Here is a 14,066-nt window from a genome sequence, read left to right on the forward strand (position 1 = left end):
AGGCGAATTGCACATGTGTGTGTATGCAAATCAGCGACCTGTAAAAGTGAATTTTAAAACGGTCAAATCAAAAAATGTCGAAAAACATATAGTGGATTTTTTTCGCTTTTTTTCGACATAACACCACCGCAAGCATCTCCGTGTGTTCACCATCATGCCATGAACGTAAAATGAAACAAAACAGTGATTCTTTCCATGAATGTACCACATGAAACTCCCGTGTTTACAGTAAACAAGATATAACTTCTAGAATTGCCTTATTTCTCAGTGTTCGCCTATAAAGTGAAGTAATCCAGACAATTTAGTGCAAGGCAGACTACAATTAGGAGAAGGAGCAGTATTTTGCAACCAATTTAACAAATCCCCTAGGAGTGAACTCAGTAAGTTTTGCTAGGAGATTTGTAAAAGATGCTTCTTTATCCAATAATCTCCTACGCTTTGGTGAGGAAGGCAGACATAACATAATTCTATGTCTCAAATCATCAACATGATTTTGTTCGAGTTGTACAGCTTGCAGAAGGTCCAGCATATAGAGTGTTTTCTTACCCAACAAATTACATAGCTGCCTGTGCCAACCCTCAACTGCATTCTGGCTAAGAGGGTAGCCCATACCATAGGTGTCATATTGATTCCAAAAGGTGCAATCAAACAAAGGAGGCAGTCGTTCACTTGTGTTTCCCCTGATACCATAACGCCGTGGCCTGTCATATATATATATAGGTTTCCTTAAAAAAATTACACAATGGCCTACCCTCCTCCGGCATATCAGCTTCACTTTCATGAAAAGTGTTAATATGTCCCCAGGGTCAATGAATGCTAATGCAGGTATCTCCTTGCACAGCATTGCAAAGGAGATACAGCTACCAAAGTGTCCTGCCAAATATAAACGTTGAATATTTCTCCACACAATTTGGCACAAATTAAACCAACAGCCCTTGGTTAATGTGTTAGGCAAATGTTTCTGAATGGAATTCACTACAGTCCTTTCAAAATCAGTTAACACCATATTGGGAAGCAATCTAAATTCCTGTTCACAACACAATTGCAACACAATTCTCCAAAACATATCATAACCTATTTCACTTTTGCTGGGCAATATCTCATACACTACAGGTACCACCTTTTTGTTGACTCCACCTGTCAGTGGTATGTAATGTAATGTAATGTAATGTATACACTTGTTTACATTCAGTAGTGCTAATAGGGGAGGTCTCATCTGCCATGAGGTATTCTGACTCACAAAGCATATTCAAATTATCCCTGGTGGTTATGACAACAACATTGGTATCAGTTTCATGTTTTATAATGAAGGAACCAATCTTCAAAGGTAACATGTCAGCACTCAATCCCCTAAGATACTGGAAGCCATTACACATTTCCAATTTCTTCCTATACCTCTGCCTCCCAATGGTTTGTTTAAGGGCACTTGTATTTGGTAACTCATTGACAACATCACTTGATGTACCAGCTAGGACTTCAGCAACAATTTTACAGGGATCCTCCACAGATTGCTCAGCATGACGTTTCAACTGTTCTTTTACTCTCAGCACCTCCTCTTGCACTGCATCAGGGGCATGGTAATGTGGTGTGCTTATCATCAGCCTATAGCCATTTACATCTCTTTCAGTTACACATCTACCCTTACACCTTTGTTTATTTTTTCTTGTACAACACCAATATTGCTTGACCTCAACAGCCTTCTCCTGGTAGTACTGATACCCGTCAACTAGCAACATTTCCCGACCCTTCTGAGTCCTACTTGTGCTGTATATTGCATTAACTCTGCCTGGTGCATATTCCTGTGAGGTTCCTTTCCCAGCCTGTAATACATGTTATAAACAGTCACAACTGTGAATGTCTCTGTTGTACAAACACAACCTTTCAAACACTGCCTACAACTTAATTTGCGATAGTAACATCACAAGATTATAAAAACCCTTAGTTTGACAAAGTATGGCTACGTAGAATTACATATAAATACAAGTACATTTAGTGCTAACATATATTGATCATGATACTTAACACAGCTTGTAGACATTTGAAACTGTATTGATGATATATGCCACATTATTTTAATTGCTTTCTGTAATACATTGTTAACATTATTACCTCCATAGTCCCTTCCGCGTCCGATTCTGATGTTTTCCAACACTAGTGAACACCACTAACAACATACACATGAAACTTTGGCAAGAAAATGTTTTACAGAACGCCGGACATATGTTATTATGTATGCAACATTATTTAAGGTTGTACTGCATCTATGCAACTGTTTAATCATCGAATAGCATTCAGCAGTTAACCTTTACATATTCGCACAGTTTCAGTTCGCATTCAGGCTATCTTGAAAATGGTAGTTCGATCATATATTGTTTGCCCGTTTGTGATTCGCAGTATTAAAGGTAAACCACATAATCAATCATACATTTATATAAATGAAAACAAACCGCACTGACACAGTCCTAGTTGCAAGCATTTTACATCGCAAACCATACTGATACATTCCCAGTTGCAAACATTATACATCACTTATAATCTACCCAATCATTTTCAGTCAAACATTACATAGCTTATTTAACTCCTACCTTTTTTAAACCTCATTCCTCCCCTGTATGTATCGTTCCTACAATTCCCATTTTTTCCTACGTAGTTTGCTCCTACCCTTATCTAAAGATCTCAGTTCCAGTTGTTTTATCTCTGTTACCATATTCACTACTTCTAATGTTGTTGGTTTAGATTTTGAGTTCCATTTTCTAGTAACTGCTTTTTTTGGCAGCCATCATAATTAGACACAACAAGGCCTTAATATGTCCAGACAATTCCAATTCTGTATCATAGCTCAGAAATATCATCTCCCTCATCACACAAATCCACTCACCTAACATCTCTGACAGTGCCTCCCACAGGGAATCCTTAAAGTCTGCTAAGCCAACCCATTGCACTCCCAGAAAATATGCTCCCAAGTACCTCTTTCTTCCCTGTCACACCAGCAACATTTGCTGTCTACCAGAGGAAACATTCTCTGGAGTCTACTTGAGGTATAAAAATATCTATATAAACATTTCCAAGCAAAAATCCTAAATCTTCTACATTTTGTTGTGTATTTCAGAGGCATACATATATCATCATATTGTTTCTTTGTGAATTACTTATCCAGTCTGTCTTCCCAATCCTTTCTAACCTCCTCTGATTGATTCTTATAGTTATCATACAATATTTTATATGCTCAACTAATTATTCCTTTTTTAATGGCAGCTTCTGTTCTAGATTCTATTAAAAAACTCTACCAGTACTAGTCTTTCATTTAGGACTGCCTATTTATTTCTCATTGCCTATACTCTGATACCAGTCCTTGATAGGGAAGCAATCTCTAACCTGCAGTCCAAATTAATTCTTGGCCTTTTCCCGTTCTATTACCTTTCCCTCTCTAGTTATTTGCTCCCGATACCTTGTTTCCTTTGCCAGTGTTCTCCAATAAATTCCAGCCTCCTCTTGCTTATAGTCTATATCCCTAATTGCAGTCATTCCTATTGACATAATCTCTTTTTTCCTTTCCCATGATGGCTTAGTTCTTAAAATACTTTCTGCTACTTTATGGATATAATAGTCTGTATGATTATTGTTATTCTCCTTGAAGGCCTGAATCCAAAATCCCAAGCTCTCCTTATTTCTTCAGCTTCCTTCCCATTTCAACATCATCCTTTTCCACCTTGAATTATAGCTTTATGCTTGTGCTATGTATAGGAGCCTTAACTGTGTAGCTCTGAAATACCCTTTCAAATTGGGTAGTCCCAATCCACCCTGTTCTACTGGAATAATCAACTTATCCCACTTGACTCTTGCCACCCCCCCCCCAAGACAAAGTCCTTCAGCTCTTTATTAACTGCTATTCACAACTTCTCCTCTGTTTTATTGATATCAGTATAGTGATAAGAGTATAAACAGCAGCAACATTAAGAAGTTGTGTGCTAGAGATGATGTCTATGCAAGAAGCAACAGCTATACTCATAAATGGATCCCTGGTATAGCTAATATCTTTTGACTGTCTTCAATTTGCCTGTGACAATGTGAGGTATTGCCAGTATGCCAGGAGAAGTAGGTCATTGGATGTGTAACATACGCCAGCACAGCTAGCTGGAATTTAGTAAATAATTAGATGTTATTTGACTATCAAACTGATTTGTACAGATGCTTGTGTCAAAAATGTATTTGTAAAGTTGCTTGTTTTAAAAATTTATCAACAGTGTGTCTTGTTGGACAGAAGAAGAAAAGTACGTGTATTATTGTAACTGTTGAAATGCATATATTGTAACAGAGGATACTGGAAGAGAAGAGGTTAATCTCAATCCATGTGACCTTGAAAAACAGTAAAAGATTACATTACTTAGCTTAGGCCATAAATATTTTATCGTACAGCTCTCAATGCAGCCAGACACAAAAGGTCTGTACTAGGAAGCTTTCTGCATTGTCTTTGGGGTGAACTAATTGCTACTCTGGAAGGGTGGAAGTTTGAAATTGTTTTATGACTTACAGTAGCTGCAGCAGATCAAGGCAAGGCTGTCTCTGTGTGTATTATTGACACATATGGGCTAAATCCTGACAGCCTCTAGCCAAGGGGGTAGCACAGGAACCAGAAATCAGATGACCAAATGTATGTGATGTCATTCTGTAATCCAGCACTGCCTGTGGAAGGGGAGCTGAGAAGAATTACAAAGGTAACAGTTGAAACAGGCTCTGCTCTCAGACAATACACTGAGAGGCTTGAGGAAGGTAGCTGGGAAGGCACCTGATTCTCAAGGAAAAAGGGAATCTGTTTACTGGAACAAAGGGTTACTGCATAGAGAGTGGACCCACTGAGAGAGGGCTAGAGGGTGAGGTAATACAGCAGTTGGTAGTGCTGACAGCCTACCATCTGGCACTTCTAGCCATAGCTCATTCCTTTGACAGGTTATATGGGCATAAAGCATACCAAGAGACATATTATGCAGAACTTTTATTGGCCTGGGATTGTAAGGGATGTGACAGGGTACTGTAGGACCTGTGAGCAGTGCCAAAAAGTAGGCGAGACAGGAGAAAATGATCAAACCTCCTGTGATGCCTTTGCCTGTGATTGAGGAGCCATTTCAGAGGGTAGCTATGGATATTTGTGGGCCTCAGTTTACCTCAAGCTCCACAGGGAAGAAGTATATCCTGATGGTTGTAGATTATGTTACTAGATACCCTGAGCTGGTGGCTCTGTCCTCCATCGAGGCAGAGAATGTGGCAAATGCTTTAATAGATATTTTCAACAGGGTAGGTTTCCTGAGAGAAATACTGATTGACAGAGGTGCCAATTTCATGTCAGACCTGCTGACTTGTCTGTGGAAGCGCTGTGGTGTGAAGCACCTTAAAATCACCCACTACCATTCCCAGACTAACAGACATTTTCAGACCAGCTTAAGAGAGAATGGGACAAATATTTGCCCCATCTGCTATTTGCATACAGAGAGGTACCCCAGGAATCCACAGGATTTTCACCCTTTGAGTTGCTGTATAACCATAGGGTGAGGGGGCCTTTAGATTTGATTTGTGATGAGTGGGAGGGTGAGTGTGAATCTCTCAAGGAATCTGTTGTGGCATATGTCTTAAACCTCTGGACAAGGTTTAGGAAACTCATGGGCTTGGCCCAAGAGAACCTGGCAGGAGTCCAACAGTGGAAAAAGGTCTGGTATGAGAGGAATGCTTGAGTCCGAGAGTATACTCTTAGCAAGTTATGGTTCTCATTCCTGTCTGACACAATAAGCTGCAGGCAGCTTGGGAGGGACCTTTCAAAGTGGTAAGGAAGGTCAATGATGTTAACTTCATGGTAGAACTGCTAGGCAGGTGGCAGGGGCACAAACTGTACCATGTTAACATGATGGAACATTACCATGATAGGGAGTTCCTTGTAATGAGTATTTGCAGTAGATGGCAGGTGGAGTCTGAAGTCTAAGGGGGATCTATGGTTATATCGAGCCAGCCAGCAAAATGTCAAATTACTATGGTGGAGCCTAGTGTTGCAGGCAGATGACATGACAGTGCAACACTGTAGTGGGGTCAGCAATGCCAATGCAGATTGGTTCTCAAGACAGGGTATGGGTTAATGTATTCCCAGATAGGCTCATTCCTGTCAAGCAATGTTTCTCTAGGGTCACTTGAAAAACTAGCTTGAGTCTTCAAAGGGGGAAGAGATGTAACAATGTGAGGTATTCCCAGCTATGCCAGGAGGCACTGGATGTGTAACATATGCCAGCACAGCTAGCTGGGAGTTAGTAAATAATTATATGTTATTTGAATATCAAACAGGTCTGCACAGATGCTTGTGTTGAAAATGTATTTGTAAAGTTGCTTGTGTTAAAAATGTACTGATGAAATGCCCACGACAAATGTAAATACCTTTATTAACGATCCCAGCACAGTCCCACAGCACACAATATTATATTGTCTTACAAGATCTTAAATTGTTTATTATATGTTTTATATACTTGGATCTTTATTGTCAATTAATTGATTAATTTATTGGGAAAATGATTTTATTGGAGGATTTAAGTTAAGGGGATGTTTAAATAGTGTTGATGGGAATGGATTTTTTATCTGAATAAATCTACAGCTGGACAAAAAATGGTGTGAATCATTAAAGCATTTAATGCTTGTATTGTGTGCTGTGGAACTGTGTTGGGATTGTAAATAAAGGTATTTACATATGTTGTGGCCCTTTCATCAGTGCTTTTCTCTTGGTTACTGGCACATTCTGAGCAATGAAACTCCATTTTTTACCATTTATTGGTATTGTGTTAAAAATATATCCACAGTGTGTCCTGCTAGACAGAGGAAGAAATGTACATGTATTATTGTAACTGTTGACATGTATATATTGTAACTGAGGATAATGGAAGAGAAGAGGTTAGCCTCAATCCACCTGACTTTGAAAAAATAGTAAGAAATTAAGTTACTTAGCTTAGGTGATAAATATTTATCTTACAGTTCTCAATGCAACTAGAAACAAAAAGTCTGTACTAGGAAGCTTTCTGCATTGTCGTTGGAGTGAACTAATTGCTACTCTGGAAGGATAGAGGTTTGAAATTGTTTTATGACTTCCAGTAGCTGCAGCAGATTTTAGCAAGGATCTGTGTGTGTGTATTATTGACATATATGTGATCAATTCTCACAATCTAGTGCCAAGGGGGTAGCATGGGAATCACAAGTCAGATGGCCAGATGTATGTAATGTTATTCTATAATCCATCACTAAAAATGATATTTTAATACTAGGTGAGACTGAAGTCTCATGGCACTCTGTTTTTGCAACCTAACAAGGAAGGAGCCCTCACCCAATTCATCTTGTCTTGCTCTAGTAGGTAACCAGGGAATAGTAATTCTTTATATCAGTCATAAAAGTATAGTGAGATTTGTTAAGTACTGTTTTTCTGTATCTGTGTGAATTTATTTGTCTGTGTTATTTTAATATTTTGTGTGATTGAAACTCTGATGTTTATTTTAAATAGATATTTAGTATTTTCATGTTCTTTATGATTTATTATTTAATATATTTAAACTTCTCATTGTGGCTGGTCCTTTACAGAATATTTTAAACTTTGAGAGGACTTGTATCTAGTTGATGACACTGTGGCAATTCCTGAAAGCCTTGCATACTGGCCAAGCACTTGTTTGTATTAATATTAAATTCATTCAGTATAATTGGGTACCCTTGCAAGAGCCTTAGAGTAGCTGACTTTGGGGGGTCTGTTGGTGGTGTAACTACCATATAGTCTGGGCAGAAGGGGCCATAGCTAGTAAATATGTGCCAGCCTTTTCCAGGTCTGTGTGTGTGTGTGTGTGTGTGTGTGTGTGTGTGTGTGTGTGTGCATGTGTGCGTGTGTGTGCGTGTGTGTGTGTGTGTGTGTGTGTGTGTGTGTGTGTGTGTGTGTGTGTGTGTGTGTGTGTGTGTGTGTGTAAGAAAATCAAAGCTTGGAGCAGGGACACAATGCACTTGTTTCACAGAGAGGTTGCTGGAGGACTTGGCTTAGACACTTGGCTGAGGACTCAACACTACAGCTGTCCCAATCAGAAGTACTAATGGGAATCTGGAAAGAGATGACGCAGCTCCCAGACTGACTGACTGTGTTCCCCTGTGTGCTACTAAGGGCAATCATGCTTGATGCAGTGAGCTACATTTGGAAATACTGGGGGCCAGATTCACGAAGGCTTGCATGGAGTCTAAGAGTAGAGTAAGACTCCAATATGTCTGCCGAATGATCCAGGAACAGCCGGCAGGGCTGTGCATTAGAGCTCCTAAAACAACTCTTGCACGGACAGTGTTAGGTTATGCAAATTACCTCATTTGCTGCTGAAAGCTATGCAAATTAGGTAAATTTGTGATCCAGGAAACACTAACATGTCCGAGTAAGAGTAGTGTTATTTGCAGAAATGTACTCCGTTGGTAACTGAGTACCGTTCTGCAAATAGCAAAACGGAGCAATGACAGCTCCAAATAATGGATGCATCCAGTTGAGGAAGCATGCCAATGGCCAAATATAAGACCATTGGCATTTATATGTGTTGCAAAATAATAAAAAATAATTATTTTTCCCCTGATCTCTGATGTTTAAGCGTAGCGCAGCACCACGCAAACGTGCGGTGCTCTAAAAACCAGAAAAAAAATAAAAGCCAAAAATAGGCATTTTATTAAAAATATCCATCTGACATGCAGGTGAATGGCAGGCTGTAGACAACATAGCTACTGAGTAGTGGTTGCTAAGGGGGGAAGCTCAGTCTGAGAGATGTAACCAAGCATTAGTAGGCAATCCTATGCAAATGAGTATAAGGATAGTGAATCCCAATTTTCCCTGCCATGCGAACCATGTCCCTAGAGTGTAAGAGTAGGATTAGGGGAGTAACAGAGTAGAAGATAGGTGACATCATGAGGGGGTATGTATCAAAGACTGTAAGCTTATTGGAGCAGAGTGGCATGTGTTTGCTGTGAGTTACTCCGGACTGGAAGAGGCGTGTCTACAGTGGTCTGAACTGAAACCCAGAAACCAAAGGTGTATGCCGTGGCTACCACCAAAGTTTTTTGCAAAGATGCTTACACTGTGTGCGAACGTGTGCGCACCGGTAAACCCATCTAAGCCTGTATGCGCGTGTGTGCGGACGTGTAAGCCTGTGTAAGGCTGTCTAAGCCTGTGTGCATGGATGTGCACCCGACTAAGCCTGTGTAAGCCTGTGTAAGGCTATGTGCGTGCGTGTGCGCTTGTGTGCGCGTGTTTGTGCTTGTTTGTGCAGTGCTGCCCCCTGTGGAAACAGAAAGGGAAAAGGAAGGAAAAGTAGTAGTAGGAAGTTAACCAAGGAGAACTAGCAGAGCTGCCAGGTGAAATCAATCAGAATCATCCAATTGCACAGGCAGTACACTAGCCCAGCCCAGCACTTAAAACTCTGCAAACAACATTCCCCCATTTTTTACTCAGAAACACTGCAACACTGCAGTATACAAAGAGAAGTGAAAACTTAAAAAGCTTAACTGAGACAAAAAATATTAGGGGCTGCCATTGCTATTATAAGGCAACATGTGTAAGATGCTGAGGGTGGTTACATTGTGAATGTTGCTGAGCAACCCACAGTGAGGAGACGGAGAAGAGTGTGCAGCCCCTGGGTAACCTACCAGGGGCTACATGAGCTGGAGATAGTGGAGCACTATAGAGTGGACAGAGAGCTCCTGCAGCAAATTGTTGAGCTGTGCAGGCCATGCCTCACACACAGAACCAACAGAGGAGAACCCATCCCAGTGGAAGCCAAGGTATGTGTTGGCCTAAGAATACTAGCAACAGGTACCTTCCAGAGACCAACTGGTGATATGATGGGGATTTCACAGGCATCAGCATCCAGGGTACTGCACCAGTTCCTGAATGCCATGTCAGCACATGTCGATGATCATGTATAATTCCCCAATTCCCATGAGGTATTGGCCAGCAATATGCGTCTCTTCCAGCAAATAGTGGAATACCCTGAGGTAGTGGGTGCAATTGACTGCACGCACATACACATCAAAGCACCAGCCGGTGAGTGGGGTAGGACCTATATCAACCGCAAGGGCTTCCACTCCATCAACTGCCAGATCGTGTGCGATGCCCAGGGCATAATACTGAATGTGTGTGCTGGTTGCCCTGGAAGCTACCATGATTCCCATATCTGGCATCTGACACAGCTGTACAAGACATTTGCCAATGGGGACATCCCTAACGGTCACCTAGTGGGGCATGCTGGATACGCACTGGAGCCATGGCTGATGACACCCATTAGAAATGCACACACACCTGAACAAGAACTCCATAATAAGGCACACGCACAAACATGAAATGTAATCGAGCATGTGTTTGGGTTGCTCAAGTCATGGTTCTGGTGCCTGGACACATCTGGTGGAGCCTTGCAGTACTCATCAACTACATGTACTCAAATTGTCATGGTATGTGCCATGCTACACAATATGATCCTGTGAAAACAGCTGCAACAGGAACAGCATGGGGCAGGGCCAAACAGCCCCCCACCATTGCCAAGGCCTGCATAGGCACAGCATGACTCAGAGGAGGAACAACCTGAGCCTGCCCCAGTAGGCAGAAGGAGGCGTGCCCAGTATACCTTGGCCTTGGCAAAGAGGCAACGCATAGCACATACACTGGCTCAGTAGGAAACCTGGAAATGATACCTCTCTCTGACCCACACATAAAATAAAAGGGATGCCTAACTTGACACTACCTGCTTTCAAACATGTATAGGGAGTGTAGTATATGCATCCGACATAGGCAGCCCTGCAGCACCACCGGAGGCATGATTGCCATGTTTTAAGCAATATAAAGCAGTGCTAAGCAGCATTTACCAATATTTAGTATATGTAAACAAAATTGCCCGTGCTAACTAGCGCATTGTTGGGCAACGTTGAGCAATGTTGGGCAAGGTCAGGCAAAGTCATGCAAAGTTGATCAAAGTCAGGTAAACATGCTCATATTTGCTTTACTGTTCCTTAAGCAGTCTGGTCTGCCCAGCATGAAAATAAAAAGCAGTGACAGGGCTCGAACCCAGTCACAATACTGAACCACTAAGCCATGATGGCATTTCAGTGGCACAGACACAGCAGGACAATTGTACACTAATGCAAACACAAAGAAATGTTGTATCATGTCCCTAAAGAGGCATATGGGTAACCTCCCCCACAGGCCTATGCAGACAGAGAACATCAGGCCAGGCGGTGTGATGTGGGTTGTGTAGGCTATGAAGTCGCAATCTAATATACATGACATTGGACACTAGGATCTGTAGCACAGTAGTATGCCTCAAGCCAGTACGATAGGCAACAGTGCAGACTGAAATGGTGTACCGTACATAGCAGTGCAGGCATAGCAAATATGTATAAGTGTCAGGTGAAACCCTCATCCTATGTACACCCACAGTAACAATCATGTGCTCCCACGGGTAGAAATATACAAAGAATAGCTGTCCCCCCTGCATGTAGAAATGTTGATAAGTCTATGCAAAGTGTCTCATGGAAGCCCTGCAGGCACAGCATGATCCCTGTTGATCTATGATACAAAGGTGAGCCCTGCTGTAAAAATACAACTTGATTTTCCATACACATATAGTATAAATGTTTATACCGGGCATGCTCACACACTCCAACAAATGTACTGGATTTCATTCAGCATCACACTGAAAGGTCATACTGGGCATGCTCACACACTTAAAGAAACAAAGCAAATGTCAGGCAGTAACATACTGAAAGGTTATACTGGGCATGCTCATACACTTAGGCTAAATATGGATGTGATAATAAGGGATCTATGGACAAATGTGGATAGTAATCTCTACTTCCAGAAACACATTCACTAAGTGGTCAGAAAACCATGCTATGTGTTCACTCAAACTGCTAAGGTCTGTGCATGTAGGTCAAAGGAGGTTCCCACTACTCAGCAGTCATCAGACCCATCAGAGAGTACCACAACACACTTGCGATGAATCTGACTAGGCATGTTCAGCAGCCAGAAAGACCACTGAAGTACCTTAACAAGAGGATTACTGGCCTCAAATAGTTGCCCCATGCAACAAGGCTGAATGTAACCCAATCTGTACTCTGTTGCATACTGTCTACTCAGGAGATTTCTGCCCAACAGACAGGTCCATGTAATGGCTACACTCAGATCTGTTCTGAGTTACAGCTCAATGGCACTAAATATACAGACCCAACTGATATTGCCAACATCCTGGCAGATAGGATCAGTGTTAACTTTACCCCCCTCTCACCCATGGAAGAGCACATCTGTATAATGGAAGACTACAAAGTTGCTGTCATCATGGCTGCACAGGTAAAAAACACTCTCCAAAGCCAGTATCACAGCAGCCATGGGACCAGATAACTTCCCAGGCTGTGTAGTATCTACTTCCCTGAAGTAAACTTTAACATGGAAGGTCTGTGGCTACTGAAGTTTCCAGAGGACTGCAAACTAGGAGGCATAATTGTAAACACTAAAGATGTGGACATCCTACAAAAGGGCCTCACTGAGACAGATGGCTGTTGTCAAAGCCATGGGCGCTAGCTCAATGCAAAAAGGTGCATTGTCATCCCCTTTGTTAAAAACTCCGTAGCCAAGAATTATTATCAAAAAGGGGGATTGTTAAGGGACAGTTGATAAGGGCCTCCAGAATGTGCAGTACATTGGAACATTATGAGCAAGAAATTAAGGTTTTGCACGAACATTTTTTGGAAAAGGCCTATCCGGTAAACATGATAGATCAACTGATTTTGGAGGTTACTGGAAAAAGGGAATCGGTTTTTCAGCCCCTATTGGGCACTGGTGTACCTTTGGTGGAAGAAAACATAAATAAGAAGATTGATAAGGTTAAGGACAGTTTTTCGTACACCTTTTCTTCCAGTTCACATGATTTGGAAAATATTATTAGCAAATATTGGCCCATAGTATCCACTAATGTTGACCTTAAACAATTTTTTCCCCTGATGCCTAGCTTCATCAGAAAAAGAGGTAGAAATTTGAAAGATCTGTTTGAGGGGAGAAGAAATATGGGTTATGACACCAATAACCAGAGGCCTGGCACTTTTAAATGCGGCCAATGCAAACAATGTCAATACATGTTTGATCAAGACACCATTACAATTCCCTCAAGGAGGTTCAAGTACAAGTTTCAGCAGCATTTTAACTGTGCAACTAAAGGGTTGGTGTACCTGGGTATTTGTACTTTCTGTTCTGGGTTTTATGTTGGAAAAACCGAGAGACAGTTTAGGAGGAGGGTGTATGAGCACCAATATGACATCACCAAATGTAAGGACACCAACGCCTTTTACAAACACTCCCAGATATGTGAAGGCATGAATCTCGAATTTCTGGTGTTGGAGCAGGTGGTGCCAGACCCACGAGGGGGTAACTGGGAGGCCAAATTGGAGACTCGAGAACTGTTCTGGCAGTTGAAATTGGATGCCTGTACCCCCCCCCCCTAGAATGAATGAGGGCCTGAACATTAATATCATTTTGAAAATGAGAAGGGCACGGCTTTAACATGTGAACATCTAGTTTTAACCTTGTATAGGTCTCTCTGTTCCTCCTTTTCTTCTTTCTTTTTCTTTTTCTGCCTTTTAGTTGTTGTAGGTAGTAAGTAGGGTCATGACAACAGCTAGAAAGTTTCATATTTAATACAATGTTAGTGTCAAAGATTTTTTTATATTTATTTGTATTCACTCATTTCCTTACTTATTTACTTTAGTTGTTGGAATGGAAATGTTATTTAATCTGTTATACCACAGTTAATTAGTTCAAATTTTAAACACCATTTTAATTCAAGATGCATTTTAATGAATTTTGCACTGCACAAGGTACTTTATATGGAATTTATTATCATTGACAATATTATGTGTTATTATTCAAACTGAGAAACTGTTTCTTTTGTATAATGTTTTTAAGCATAATATCAAAAGCACCAGCCTTTAATTAATGGTAGGAGTTAATGTTTAATTGATTTAGTTATTTAAAAGTGTTGTGCACTGGACAGCTT

Source organism: Protopterus annectens, chromosome 12.part0 (assembly GCF_019279795.1).
Source record: "Protopterus annectens isolate FY-2018-M chromosome 12.part0, PAN1.0, whole genome shotgun sequence".
NCBI classification, from domain to species: Eukaryota; Metazoa; Chordata; order Ceratodontiformes; family Protopteridae; genus Protopterus; species Protopterus annectens.